The 12550-nt window shown below is 40.4% G+C and overlaps 1 non-coding gene across 1 annotated transcript; it reads right to left on the minus strand.

The window, feature by feature from the left end:
* Nucleotides 1-8404: 8404 nt before the first annotated feature.
* Nucleotides 8405-8513, minus strand: LOC136511830 (small nucleolar RNA R71). The gene has a single exon (XR_010772867.1). It is a non-coding gene; the product is annotated as a small nucleolar RNA R71 (small nucleolar RNA).
* Nucleotides 8514-12550: the final 4037 nt, after the last annotated feature.

The following is a 12550-nucleotide window of genomic DNA, read 5'->3' on the forward strand; positions in this document are numbered from 1 at the left end:
AGATCTATGTAATTGAGTAACTGATAATTGTTGATATGCTCTTTTTACTTATCATGCATTGTGAACATGCCGAGTATCGACTCTCTAGTCAATAGCCTTATCTCATCAGCTACTTTACCGCACATTTGGAACTGTCTGGATAAACACCGGCATGTTCCACCTTAAATTATTGTTGACAGTAGATAACAAACATTATAAACCATCGGTATAACATGTATAAGGGCATGAATACAATCACCAACAAAGGTTTAGGGGTTTAAACCAACGAATTCCATGAGTTTTGGTGAATCTGTATTTTCTGTAGGGTTTATCTAGAAAATCGTCAAGGTGGACTTAGATGTCAGACTTAATCGCAATTATCTACGGGATAAAAAACTCTAGAAGGTTCTAGAGGACACCACACTGAAGCGGAGGGCAAGAGGCCACCAGGTGGGGACGGCCGGTCCCACCCTCAGATCAGCCGATCTAGGGCCCCACCTGTTAGCCTCCGCCTCGCTACATCGATTCTCCACCGCCTTAAGGATTGCATATATGCCATTTATTCAAGTCGGTTTGATCTGAGGGCTCAGGATTGATGCTCTGGCCTATATATACCAGCCCCTATCACCCCCTAAGGCATAAGTCATTTGAGAAGACAGAAACCCTAATCAGTATTGGAATCCACATCGCACGGATACCGATGTAGCTTTCACCCGGGAGTATTCTAGAGTATCGTATTTATCCACAGGGAACGTGTAGTGTTCTAGTAAGAATCAAGGTTGTCTAAAGGTAAAGATAGAAAAGTGTTTTTTGTGGGTAGAGAGGGATTTTTATGGCTTATACTAGATAACTAAGGATCAACCTTACTATACTTTACTTACTTTAGAGCAACAGTACCTTTCTGACTCTCAAAATAGGTGAGAAAAGTAGTTAGGGGAAGGCTACCTAAGCTCTACAAAACACCAATCCTAATGTGGTGGATTGCAATGGCCTAACAGAGCTGTCACCTCTAGGGCTACCACAACTAACTGTGAGATTAGGCTCAAACTCAGGTAAACACTTGCCTAGACACTATGTCTACGCTAATGATTACTGTAACACCCTAGTGTTAAGCATTGCATTTGTCATTTGCATTGCATGAGTTTAAGCATCATCCATTCATTCATGAGCATGAGCATGAGCATATGAAGTTTCATTTCATTTACCTTCTCTTTATCACATGGGATGTTGCTCATATACTTAATTATGCTTGTGATCATATGTGACCAATGCATGACATGGTTGTGAGGTCATGAAAACACCTTAGACACATCTATGATGGTAATTGGAACAATGTTTATATTCATGACATAGAGCAAATTTGCATCTAAGTTTTGGTTTCATTTGAAATGCCATTTCATGATGCTAGTTTGACTAAAGTTGAATAGTAGTTTAGAGAGCTTGCATGGCTGTGTGACCTAAATAAAAGTTGTAGTTCACATCATGGGTAACAAACTTTATTTAAGGGTAATGAGCTAATTCAATGTCTAACATGGTCCAATAGAGCTCACAAGTATCAACAAAATGTTGTTTTGTGATTTAAATTTTTTCTAAGTGTAGAATGCTGATTTCAGTTTCAATGTAGCCCACTTTAGAGCTTTGTAGTTTGAAAACCATGTCAATTTAGACAAAACTTCTTTAATCAATCTTGTAGTACTCATGTAGCTCTACACTTTGTATTAATGAAGTTTTCACAAATTCACTACAAATTAGGAGATTTAGGGGCTCAAAGATCATGGGTTCAGTCAACTGAATCGACACTTAGCTGATTTCGACACCAGCCGTCGTGGCCGACCGTGCGTAGGCTGCAGCCGCCACCTAGTGGCCATACACTAGCGATAGTCCCACCAGTCAGGCCGATGTGGCAGCAAAACGGCAGCGACATGCCCTCCCTCCTCACTTTCTCTCACCTGCCTCGCTCTGCCTCTCTCTCACCATCGCCGTGCCCGAGAGAAGCCGCAGCACGCTATGTCATCGCCGCCGCACCTTCGCTGAGCTCGCTTACTGCTGCCACCGCGCCATTGTCCAATTACTCGTGCTCACCACTCAGCCATCACCTTCACCACATGTCGACCACCCATTGCCTTAACCCAAGCCAAGGTAAAGGCCTATGGGCCATCGCCATCGTTGCGCCATCACTAAGAGCGCTGCCGCTATGCACACCGCCGTGGCTGTGCATGCCTGGTTTTCTTCCTCGTGCACTTCTAGACATTAGGGTTAGGTTAGAGCTAGGTCTAGCTCAAGGCAAGAGCCTAAGGCCAATGTTGGCCTCGTCGGAGCAGAACGTCGCCGTGCCACCGTTGCGCTCGCACCGCCATGCTGCCATGCATGCAGTCGTTCCTCATCGACGTCCTCACAAGCCCTAATCCAAACCCTAGAACTCCGCTAGGTCACCCTTGAACCGTAGCCGTGCTCACCCAAGCTTGTCACGGTCGGAGATGGCCGGAGCACCAACGCGCACCGCCGCCCAGCCACCATGGCCGCCATCGAGCTAGCTCTGTCGAGTCTCTGAGCCAACCTAGGGTACTGGTTGATGTGGATTGAGTTGGGGAACACGTCGGTGGTGACGCTATCGCTGGTGACCTCATCGTCGGTGATCTTTTCGCCAGTCAACCTCCACCTCTGCCTCGGCCTTGTTGATGCATGGGGCCAGGTTTATTGTGGGACCCGTGTGTCAGTCACAGTGGGTGTATAGACCGGGTGCACCTAACTGTAGCGCCTAAAGTAGAAATTTGATTTTCTTTGTTTATTTTTCACAGATTTTGTTGCTAACTTGCAAAAAAAATATCTAGAGCTAGGAGTATCCAAATGGGTTGAACCAATTTTTTTAGATTCATCTTGAAGTGTACCGTCTGATAAAAATATGAAATCTACTGTTTAGGGTATTTTTCTAGGAGAATTAAATTTAGCAAGATAAGTGCTTTTAAAATAGTTTCTATCTTGTAAATTGCATAACTGGAGCTAGGAAAGTGATAAAATTGTGATTCTAATTTTGCTGGTCTTGTGTTGACATTCTCTAGCTAGAAAAAATATTAAACCTACAGTAAGTATAATTGAAATATGGTCTTCCTATTTAATCTTAATGAATTGCTAGTTTCTAGTGAAAATAAATGGGGTAAAAATACATAACATATGATCATGCAAATTTTTACACAGTATTCTCATGCTAGGAGAAAAGTAAGAAAAATATTAAATATGTTGTTTGACAATATTTTTTTTGCTAAAATAAGCATATGTAACTTGTCATTTTTGTAGAGGTAGCTATACTTGTCTGAATGGCTTGAAATTTGTACAGTAGACTATTAGGTTCAGGTGTAGCCTACTATAATTTTCATGGAATTTATTGAGCAATGGAAATATTTACTTTGTAAATCACCTTATTATCTAAGGAAATTAATAAATGAATATAAATAAATTAGTTAGGCTTAACCATGATGTTTTCTATGGTGTGAGTGATGCATATAATCTGTTGATACTATTAGTGAAGCTTAGAAGTATTTGTTTATAGGCAACTAGTTAATTATTGTTTTATAATTCAACTAGATGACTGCATGTGTAGTTTCTATTGTGGTGATGATTTCATGATGATAATGATCTTTTCTATAAAACATGTTAATAAGAAAGTTGTAGACAACTTACTTATATACCTTGTGTTAAATTTTCATTATCATAGGCCTTATGGTTTGAGAATTATGGTGGTCGGAAGTCTGCTATCTAAAATACTTGCTCTCTGGAGAGATTTGAAATATCGAATTGTTTGACATAGATAACTGCTGAATCACATTAAGATGATTAAAATAAAGTTGTAGGCAATTTCATAAGCTTTCTAGAAAGTCCACAACCAAATATATTTTGATATGTATAACTCCAGTTATGATCAAAATAAGTGGCAGCTATCTTGTAGTCCAGAAAATGATTTACATAAGTGTTTGTTTAAGTTACTAGAGAAGAGATATGCACCTACCCAGTAAAAGAAAATGTAACTTGTTATCACCTTAATGCAATGCTATTTAGAACACTTATGAGGATGCGTTCATCATGTCATATTATATATGTCATTATATATGCATCCATGATATCTTATTTCCTACTCATGCATATAGGATCATCCGAACGGATAACCCTATTGGAGTTCAAAGAAGAGCCGGAGGAACAACAGGAGGCACCTTAGGCCATAGCTCTAGAAGGAGATGAGCAAACTATTGAAGACTTACCCGAGTGCCTAGACCATAGGCCAACTTCTTTTTATCAAAGGCAAGCCCCGGAGCATTTTAAGCCTCCCATGCTTTACAAAATATCTGTTGAGTCCTTTATGTTTGATGCATTAGGTTATAAGAGTTGAATTGGAAACACTTGATACATAGAACTACCTTGTCTAGATAAATATACCTTTAACCCTGTGTAGGTCTAGGATCAAATATATGCTTAGCCATGCTTAGACCGGTAGAAGTCGGGTGATTTCTTGTCACCTGCGAGATATAGGTGTATACCGAAGCACGGTTGGCTATATTTGCTATCGTGGAATAGAACCATGGGGTAATGTAACTAGAGTCTGGGCGGAGTCTATGTGTAGGTTGACTAATGTGATTCTATCTATGCTAGTTAAGGACCGTACCATTGTTGGCACTTCTATCGAGATTGAACGCATGCCTCTCACTTAGCTGTCCGAATAACTCATTTCGACTACGAAGCCGAGTAGCTCAACTCAGGCCGGGCCCCATTCTATAAAAGTGCACACTCTGGATGGTAGTAAGGATATGTGGGGAGCCAGACATGAGCCCAAGGGTAAGCTGGGCCTAAACGTCCTGGTAGCTGGATGTCCCTAATTGTGCGGCGCTGGTCGAACCCACAAAATATAGACCTGAGTTGTACCAAAGGTGACCTAAGGTGATTGTTGATCTGGTCTACCTAGGTTTGTGTTAGGAATAAATTTCCAGCTAGTTGAAATCGATTTGAATTGTCATCTCTCCCATATAGTGAGAAACTTGACTAGTCCCAACATCATAGTAACTGTGTTATGGAATATGATGGTTCAGATGAACATGGAATTATTATACCGGCTATGGTTACTATTGTATGCTACTAAATGATATACCATGTGTTTGGCACATGTTAGTTGCTAATCTATAGATGAATAGCTATAATTAACTTGATGACCGAATTATAAATGTACAACTAAATTAGTCGTTTTTTATGCAAAATGTTGTCAAGCTAGCTCCACTTATAAAGCCTTGCATGATCCTTGGATTCACTTTATTTTTGGTTTATGATGGGTAAGTCTAGCTGAGTACCTTCTCATACTTAGGGTTTTATTCCCACTAGTTGCAGATAATACGATGTATCATGGCTACTGTAAGAACTACTTCTGTCCCGCTGTGGACGAGGAGTAGGGCCCTAGGCAAGGCGTCTCATGATAATCCCTTTCTTATGCTTTTGTGGAAATGTGATCATGAGCTGGCACTGTATTTGAACAGTGATTACAGATGTTGGTTTCAAACTTTATTTGCTTCCGTTACTATTTTACTTGAACTTGGTTTGTAATAACTTTTAATCGTACTCTGATGTATGGAACTGTATTTGTGAACTTTATGTAACGTATGACATGTATGTTGAATCATGTATGATCTTGGTTGTATGTTGGTTGAATTGAGACCCTTTGTGGCACTCGACAGACTACCGGGTTTATATGGGCTCAAGTATGACAGTGCAACCGCTTGTGGGCTGCTATTATACTTGTGCTCTTATAAATTGGATGGTTCTTCTACAATTACTACTCTAATCTAGATCTTAAGACTAGAGCACTCAATGCAAGCAGAATTCTGGTAAATAAAATATAGTAAAGATTGAATTCAATTAACTAGAGAACTTAAAAATACCAATAGAAGAACCTGGACGTAGCTCAAAGATGAATCAAATCCATAGAGGTACAAAGTCGAGAAGAATCCAATAGATCTGGCTCCTCCTTAGATCTCTCTCCTCTCCTCTCTCCCTATTTTCTATAATTCAACTAGATGAGAATCATCTAGAGGGACACTACTACAATTAGGGTATGAAAATGTGAAGCTCTAAAGCATAGGGTATGTAGAGGTGTGTCTCATGGAGGGGTTCTAGGGCGCCTATATAGTGGGAGCTAGAGTAGCGGCCAAGGAATCGAGGTGGAGTAGAGGGCAAGGACTCTAGGTGGAGTAAGGGGCAAGGAATTGCCATGTCATCGATCCACATCAATTCTCCCAACCACCGTTGGATAAACCGACCTAAAACCACCTTAAAATTATCAGTGTAGATCGTAGGAAGGAGTATGAGGTGGTAGCAGGTGATGGGCCACCCCCATGGGCCGAGCGACCTCCCTAGTGGGCCGGCCAGGCCACTATGGTGCTAGGTAGGGTCCTCCTTCTGGTGGTGAGGCTTGGGCTCCGTCTTGGGTCATCTTTTGTAGGTTTCATGGGTTGAATCACTCGTTGTCGTCGGTTTGCTTGTTTGGAGTGTATGACTGTGGTCCCGAGAGCTATTTTCTGGATAAATCCTCCTGCAGTCATGAAATCACCAACGCTCATGAAATTAATTAGTTTAAACCCCCTATACCTATGTTTGGTGATGGAATTAAATATAAATGCAGGTTATGTTGATGGTTTATAATTAGTGTTAGTGACCATCAACAATCATCCTCAGAGCTCTATATTATAGGGCATAGCTAGCTAGGCTAGGTCTAGTGGGAGGCAAGCAAGCTTCGCTTGGATTCCTTATCATGTCAAGAGCATGGTTTGTTATAGCTTTTGTACCCCCTCTCTTTTGTATCTCTCATTACTTTTATATGTTTGCTACAATTGTTATGACATAGTTCTTAATAGTATTCATGTTACTAGTTATAATGTTCATCGTTTACTTTGATTATATACGTAGTATAGCTAGATTATCATTATATTTAAGCATAAGTTCACATAGCACTCACTCTAAGGTACCATGGGTGAGTGGTCAACATTGTGTAAGCGTGGTGCTTATACTTTATTTACCTACGGATACACCCTATATTTTGGGCCATGTGGTAGATCACGGATGTGATGCTCCCATTGAGTCCTTTGTAGTCCACTCCCCAAATATAGGACAAGTAGGATCTAGTTATGAAGGAAGACAAGCTATGTTCTTAATATTCCTTAGTAATATCCCTTATGAGTAAATATGAAGTTGATCTTAGCCATGACTACTAGGTGTAATTGCACTAATCAATGTATGCTTTGACTTGTAATTAAGAATGACTTAGGAATTATTCCTCTATTATTCTACTTAGCCATGCTAATGCCATAGAAAACAGTACTCTGAGTGATTAATTTCCATTTATCATTACTTATCATATCCATTTATCTCTTGACTTACCCCTATTGTGAGTAGAAGTTGGTTATGGTTTGTCTCTCCATCTTGCATATAAGTTATCAATATATTCGAACTGCTCATCCTTCCCTATGGTAAAAATATAAATAATGATACCTAGAACACTCCTAGGTGAAGTGCTATAATGGTATATTATCTGTGCACTTGTAGATCCCTTTCATCTTATTATACATATTCTATCTAGTCACATGAAATACTATAAGTACTTCTTAGTGTCATTCTAGAAGTGGCACTAGGTAGTACCATTAAGCATTTCTGGCATCATCGCTAGAGATGACAAAGAAATGTCAACAACATTAGGTGGCTACTAAAACAAGTGACAAGTTAATAAATACCAACAAGCATTCCTGGCATCATTGCCGGGGAAGGTAGCTAGGCAAGAAGGAAATATTGATAAACTTATACCTATTAATGTGATCAAGATAACCATTGACCTCTGCTCAAACAAGCTTACCCTTGTTTTTTCTTCTTTTATATCTTATGTAGGGTAATGTATGACCAGTTTTGATCTTCCAAAAAACTACGTTGAAGATCCAGAAGCATTAATCAGGAGAACAAGAGCCAAACTCAAGAAAGTCTTAGCTTTAGAATTGGAAGACAACCAGACCAGGCGGAGTTTAACACTAGTTTTTGAAGCCATGGTTGAGAAGACTTTCTATGAGTTCTCTACTCCAATTACGACCAACATACGTACTGTACCAATAGTCAATGTGGGAGACAATGGATTTAAGCTCAAGCCAGCTCTCATCAATATGGTGCAAGCCAACCAGTTTTGTGGAAAGGCACATGAAGATGCGAGTGCTCATCTCCAACACTTCCTGGAGATCTGCAGCACTTTCACCATAAAAAAAGTGACTAGAGACGCCATATTACTCTGCCTTTTCCCATTCACTCTTGGGGAATGCAAAGCAATGGTTCTATGCTAACAAAGGTAGAAACACTACATGGGATAACTGTTCCACTGCCTTCCTAGCCAAGTTCTTCCCTACAGGCAAGACCAATGCTCTGTGTGAGAGAATTTCAAGCTTTCAATAGCAACATGATGAATCTGTCCCTAAGGCATGGGAACGCTTTCAAGACTACATTTTAGAATGTCCTCATCATGTGATGGAGAATTGGCTACACATGCAAACTTTCTACCATGGGTTGACCAACAGTACCAGTGAGACAATGGATGCTGCTGCTGGAGGTGCTTTCTTATCACTCACAGTCCTAGGTGCAACAGCTCTCATAGAGAGGATGGCCTCCAACCAAGGTTGAAATGAAGAACATCATCAGACCCGCAAGAGGGCTAGAGGTATGCATCAACTCAAGGAGGTGGACATGATGTCTGCCAAGATGGACCTGCTCATGAAGAAGCTCGAAGATCGAGCTAATGAGAAGCAAGAAGTCATGCACATTAATGATTCCCACATGACGTGTGAAGAAAGTGGAAACATTGGGCATTCAGGGAACAAATGCCCTGAAATTCATGAGGATGTGAACTTCGTCAACAACAACTACGTTCATCCTCAATAGAATCGATGATGGACTTAGCAAAAGAGGCCAAACTACCAAGGTAACTATCAAGGTAATAATAATTTCAGTAATCAACCACCCTTGAGAGAGTTAATTTCTAGCCAAGCTAAAATAATGGAGGGCTTATCTAGGAAGTTAGCTTCTAATGATAGAATCCTAGAAAACATAAACAATAGAATGGATAACTTTTTCTCTGCTATTAAGAACCATCATAGCTTTAATAAAATGATAGAATCACAAATAGCTCAGATGGTAGCTATGTTCCTCCAACTGACAAAGGTAAGATTCTGAGGCAACTAGAAGATCTAGAAATCACAAATCTTGTCGATATTCACAATGCAACATACTTGTAACACCCTGGGTGTTAGTCATGAATTAAGTAGTGAAATTGGACTTAAGTATGATATGTCAAGCAATGATTATGACCTCTAGTTCATAATCTGGAAGTAATGATGAAGGTATTGAGGTCAAACCTATGAAAATGAGCCCCAACTTGGACTCGGACAATACATTTTGCTTACATGTGGACCCTGGTTAAGATTAGGAATGAGTAATGTTAAACATTCTTATTTCATGAACATTACATCAACATGAATCCATCTTGACTAGTGAAAAAGTTTTGTGAAGTTTGGAGCCAAGAAGTCACATGAAATGATAAGTTATAACCTTGATTGAATTGCTTTATTAAGTAAATGGGAATATGAGATGTCAACCAAACTTTTCTACCTTGCCCAAATGACACTAATTGAACTCTACAATAAAAGTCATGAAGGGTTCGTGTTGAGCAACTGTTAAGAAAATACCTCAATCGGTCTAAAACTCCAATTTAAGGTTTATCGTGATGCTGCTTTGACCAAGGTCAAATAACAATGTGGAAATAAGTTATGAAGTTTGACCTTAAATAAAAGTTGAAGTTTGAGTGGAGTACAACAAACTTTATTTTTGGACAAAGACCTATTTCAACTCCTAAGTGGCTCAAACAGTGGTCTCAAGTTTGAATCAACTGTTGTTTTTAGCCCCGGAAAATATCCTGTCTGAGATTAGTGGCAAGGATAGTTGGCATGTCGCGTTCTTGTGTTTTTGTTAAGCAACTTAATTTGATCCGAAAATAAAAGTTGGAGTTTACATCTTGGAGAAGAACATACAAAAAGTTGGATCAAATTTGTCCATGTTTTGACCAAGTAATTTGAGCTCAAGCAGAGCAAGGCTTAACCTTCGTTAAATCATTGCTACTGTCAACTTGGAGCTTAATTATCTACTAATGGAGAGCTCTAATGGCTAGGCACCCTTAATGAGTTTTGTAGATCATTAGGTAGGCTGCAACTTTGCTTTTTGGCCCAAGGTCCAAATTGGCCCGTAGTCGGCCCAATTCGGCTCCCACCTTGCCCACACCATTGCCTGCCACGTGCTCGGGCAAATGCTCTAAAGGGCGACACATGCCCTGTGCATGGTGGCCATGCACGACTCTATGCCCCACCTCCATTGTCGCATGCCCCTACTGACCTATGTCGATGGGGAGACACCCAGGCTCACTCTACCTCTCCCACTCGCTCTCACCCTCCCTTGAGCTCTCCCTCTTGCGTTGCTGCTGCCTGTAGGCACGGGCACCATGGCTACCATGGCCGACGAGCAGAGCCCTGCCACCGCTGCTCCTACCTCCTTCATCTTCCCATCGCCCGACTAGCTCCTCCACCGCCACAAGCTGCCCCGATGTGACCCTTCTTACAGCCTTTCTCACAGCTGTAGATGACCACTGCTAAGGCTGTGCCTCTAGGCACCGTGTGCGCACAAGGTTAGGTGGCCATGAGCCACCTTCGAGAAAGCTGCCGCCTTCCACGATTGTGCATAGGCCCATGGAACCTTTCCCGCCATTCTGACGCTGCTGCGGCTCCCTTGTTCGCTACCGCCGCTCCTCCCTACCGGGCTACCACCATGGCACGTGGCCAGGCCGTCTTGGGCCATCTCCGCCGAGCTGAGCAGCCCTACAGATGCGCACGGGCCTTAGGTGCTCCACCACCTCTTCCCCACTGCCGGAGCTCCGCCAGCGTCCTATCCACCGGAGTAGTCACTGGGATACCACCTACGCCCATGGCTAGGGAGCCACGGTTGGTCTCAAGCTGGGCCGAGGCCACCCACGGGTGCGGCCCACCATTACGCGGCCGTGATGCTTCCCCGCCACTGTTGGCCACCGCCCGCTAAGACCGACCAGCCCGCCGGCCATCTCCTCTGCTCTACCCGGCGAGTTGAAGAAGAAGGATGTCGCACTCAAATAGAAGCAAGTGTAGAGGGTTAAGTGAAGAATCGATGACTCATGTGAATAGTACCTATAAGGACCTTTTTGCTAGAATCCGTTTTAGTGGAAAGTTGGTGTCCTCAGTGCAAATCTATTTTTCTTTTATGGCTAAAACTTTGGAAAATCATAATAAATTGTAGAAAAATAATAAAATAGAAAATGAGGACTTTTTGGAATCCTTGTGAGTAGATCTATGCATTAGATTCATAATATGATATTCGTTAGTAGAAGGTTTTTGCTATTTTTATTTATTCTTGTAAAGTGCTTTTAAAAATGCTTTTAAGTTGGACAGATGCATATCTTGAGTTATAGAAGTCAAAAAATGGTAATTCTAGTTGTGTTAATCTTGTGATGATATGGTCTAGCAAATAAAAATATTAAACATGCTAGTTGTGTACTGTTTTTATAATGTTTTGATTTAATCTTGTTAAATAGGTAATTTTAGCTTGTTTTGCTTGTTATTCTCATATCTAAAGTTGTGTTGCTTCAATTACTGTGAAATTTTTATGGTAGGCTACTGATGCTTTGTGTGTTGTGGTAAAACTTTAGTTGTCACTGTATGTAGTATGATGGAGTTATAGATTTAACTGGTTTAATGCTTGATAAATGGCTTTAAATGGCTGATAAATAATTTATATGCGCAAAAATGTGAAATGTGGTTCCTTTGCCCTTGCATGGTGATAATGTGGCATGAGAAACCCTAATATGGCTATATGTTTATAGAAAATAATGATCTTTTGATTTATCTTGCTCTCACATGTTTATTAATAATTAAGATTTGTCTTTTTCATAGCAATTAAATTATAAAACCTAAGCATATAAGATTTGTACATTAATCATGTTTTGACATCATCTATCTCACATAAAAATTTGAGATCCAAATGAGATGTTTACAACATCACCTATAATTAATATATAGGGTTTTTTATATATAGAAAAGCTAATGAAAGTTTGTTAGTGGATGCTTATGTTTATGCCATGTAATACTTCTAATAATTGGTGCTAGGTAATGTGATTGCTTGGTTATAGTTAGGAGTTGCATGGAGCTGCATATATATAGCAACAAAATATTAGTTGTTAACAACATAAATGATAAATGCATATAGTTGTATCTCTGCTGTTATGGCTGCATGTACAGTTTCTGTGGTGATGACATTTTTGTGATGCAAATGATGTTTTTGTAGATATGCTGTTATGGCTGCATGTATAGTTGTATCTCTTTTCCTAAAATTTCATGATTTGAGAACTGATGGTTTAGGAGTTATAGATTTTAGAAATTTGCTGTCAGGTTTTTGCATGTCCTTTGGAAAGATCTAAATGATTGTATTGTTTGGC

This window comes from Miscanthus floridulus, chromosome 1, assembly GCF_019320115.1.
Source record: "Miscanthus floridulus cultivar M001 chromosome 1, ASM1932011v1, whole genome shotgun sequence".
Classification (NCBI taxonomy): Eukaryota; Viridiplantae; Streptophyta; class Magnoliopsida; order Poales; family Poaceae; genus Miscanthus; species Miscanthus floridulus.